Raw genomic sequence first — 2,671 nt, 5'->3', positions numbered from 1 at the left:
TTGTCTTATTACTTTCTACCCTAGAACTCATCAAACTCAATTCTCCCAACTTCACCAGCTATTTTCCTTTCTAGTATTTCGGGTCCGCTTAATGAAAGTCTATCAAAATGCAGTTACAGGATGAGGGTGCAGAAATGAAGACAGTGCGCTTGCTGCCACCTAGGGACACTCAAGTTAGTAGGAGAGCCAGTCTGAGGCCCCCAGGGAGGGTTATGCATATGCAAACTCAATTCTGAACAACGTGGGAACGCTGCCAAGGCCTTACTGCAGAGCCTCGGACATGGCCGACGTGTGCCTGCATTGCTTTCATTCTGAAACCAATTCCTCTGGGCCCTGGATGGGGTTGTTAGGACGCTTTGTTGTGCCACGTCGATTTCGCTCTCTTTTCCTTTTTTCTTGCTGTGAAAGCATCAGTACTTCATGCCAGGCAATGCACAGGAGGAACGATTCTGTCATATGTACTTTCAAACGACAACCAGTAAAGAGATTTTTAAATCTAAGAAAGTTTCTCTGCAGAGGGAAAAATTGTTTCTCTTCTGCTTCTCATGGCTTGGCAGGGTGTGAAGACACAGGGGCTGTGGCAAGGATGTTGGTGCTTCAGGGTCTCGCCAGCAGGGCCGTGCCTCATCCACTAAACCTCTCATCTCTGAACTGGAAGAGAGGTCAGGACCTGCCATCCTCTTTGAGTCCTCCTGACCCAATCCTTGAGAGGTCAGTGTCCACGAGGACCATCCTGCCAAAACCTGGCATTCTAGTTCTTTGACCAATGACTTTTTTTTTTTTTGGCTGATACAGTGTACTTTATTGATGGTTCGTGACAAGGAGGGCTCCTCAGCCCCTCCCTTCTGCAGGGGTCTGGGATGGAAACTGTCAAGGAGGGGAGCTTCTCAGTGTGGTGGGGACTGAGCAGGAGCAGGGCCTCCCCAGCAGCTGAGGGCCTCGTCCTCGTGCTCACGCTGGGGCTGCTGGTTGGGAGCTCTACTCCTTGGAGGCCATGTGGACCATGAGGTCTACCACCCTGTTGCTGTAGCCAAATTCATTGTCATACCAGGAGATGAGCTTGACGAAGTGGTCATTGAGGGCAATGCCAGCCCCAGCATCGAAGGTGGAGGAGTGGGTGTCGCTGTTGAAGTCACAGGAGACGACCTGGTCCTCGGTGTAGCCCAGGATGCCCTTCAGGGGACCCTGCGATACCTGCTTCACCACCTTCTTGATGTCATCGTATTTGGCAGCTTTCTCTAGGCGGCAGGTCAGGTCTACGACTGACACATTTGGGGTGGGGACATGGAAGGCCATGCCAGTGAGCTTCCCGTTCAGCTCTGGGATGACCTTGCCCATAGCCTTGGCAGCCCCGGTGGATGCTGGGATGATGTTCTGGGCAGCCCCACAGCTATCACGCCACAGCTTCCCTGAGGGGCCGTCCACAGTCTTCTGGGTGGCAGTGACGGCGTGGACTGTGGTCATTAGTCCCTCCACAATGTCGAAGTTGTCGTGGATGACCTTGGTCAGGGGGGCCAACCAGTTGGTGGTACAGGAGGCATTGCTGACAATCTTCAGGGAGTTCTACTTCTCGTGGTTCACGCCCATCACAAACATGGGGGCATCCGTGGAGGGGGCAGAGATGATGACCCTTTTGGTCCCACCCTTCAAGTGCCTCCATGTTGGTGGAGCCACTGGTGGACTCTACAACATACTCAGCACCAGCATCACCCCATTTGATGTTGGTGGGATCTCACTCCTGGAAGATGGTGATGGCCTTCCCGTTGATGACAAGCTTCCCATTCTCGGCCTTGATGGTGCCGTTGAACTTGCCAAGGGTGGAATCATACTGGAACATGTAGACCATGTAGTTCAAGTCAATGAAGGGGTCGTTGGTGGCCACGACATCCAGTTTGCCAGAGTTGAAGGCAGCCCTGGTGACCAGGCGCCCAATACGGCCAAATCCGTTTACTCCGACCTTCACCATCGTGTCTCCGGGACACGGCTGGCACTGCACGGGAGGACGCGGCTGTCTGTTGAACGGGGAGGAACAGAGAGCCACCAATGACTTTTGAACTTACCCTCTACCCACCTGCACATTTGGGACCTCACCTCTCACTTTCCAATGTCATTATGTCTTGCACCCAACTTCTTTATCCCTTGACACCCTGTTATCCTACTTTTCACTCTTCATACCTCCCCTCATATCCTCACTTCCCCTCTTATAAACTCAGAGTTTATGTATACATATGTAAAATTGTCAGAGAGCATGCACGCTCACCAGAGGGAGAGAGGGAGTGTGCCCCCACTCGGGTGTACAATCCTTTTTCCTCCATTTCTCCATCCCATCGGGATTTTGGACATACACACATGCCCTGTGTGTTTTTCAAGCTCTTGGGCCAGGATTCAAACCGTAGCCAGCCAGGTAGGGCTTAATGCCGAGCTATGGGGCTGACCCAATAGCTTAGATTTTATGGCTGAGAATTGGAATCAATTGCTGACATTCACCTTCCCTCTCATGTCCATTTCACCTTCTCTTATATTAAGGAGACCAAACTCCCGCCTAATGGAAACCCACCTAATGTGCAACCTCATTGCCAGCTTCTGCACAGCCCAGTGTGGCTGGAGAAAACTCCAGTCTCCTGCTGGTGGGACTCCTTTAAATGCCTGTTTCGGAGCCGTTGTGGTCTTG

General features: G+C 52.1%; 1 pseudogene; it reads right to left on the bottom strand.

The window, feature by feature from the left end:
- Positions 1 to 561: 561 nt before the first annotated feature.
- LOC102493038 (glyceraldehyde-3-phosphate dehydrogenase-like) lies at positions 562 to 2,032 on the bottom strand (annotated as a pseudogene).
- Positions 2,033 to 2,671: the final 639 nt, after the last annotated feature.

This window comes from Tupaia chinensis, unplaced genomic scaffold (assembly GCF_000334495.1).
Source record: "Tupaia chinensis unplaced genomic scaffold, TupChi_1.0 Scaffold000061_1, whole genome shotgun sequence".
Lineage (NCBI taxonomy): Eukaryota > Metazoa > Chordata > Mammalia > Scandentia > Tupaiidae > Tupaia > Tupaia belangeri.
Note: the sequence above shows the minus strand (reverse complement) of the source record. Positions and strands in the feature narration are given on the sequence as shown.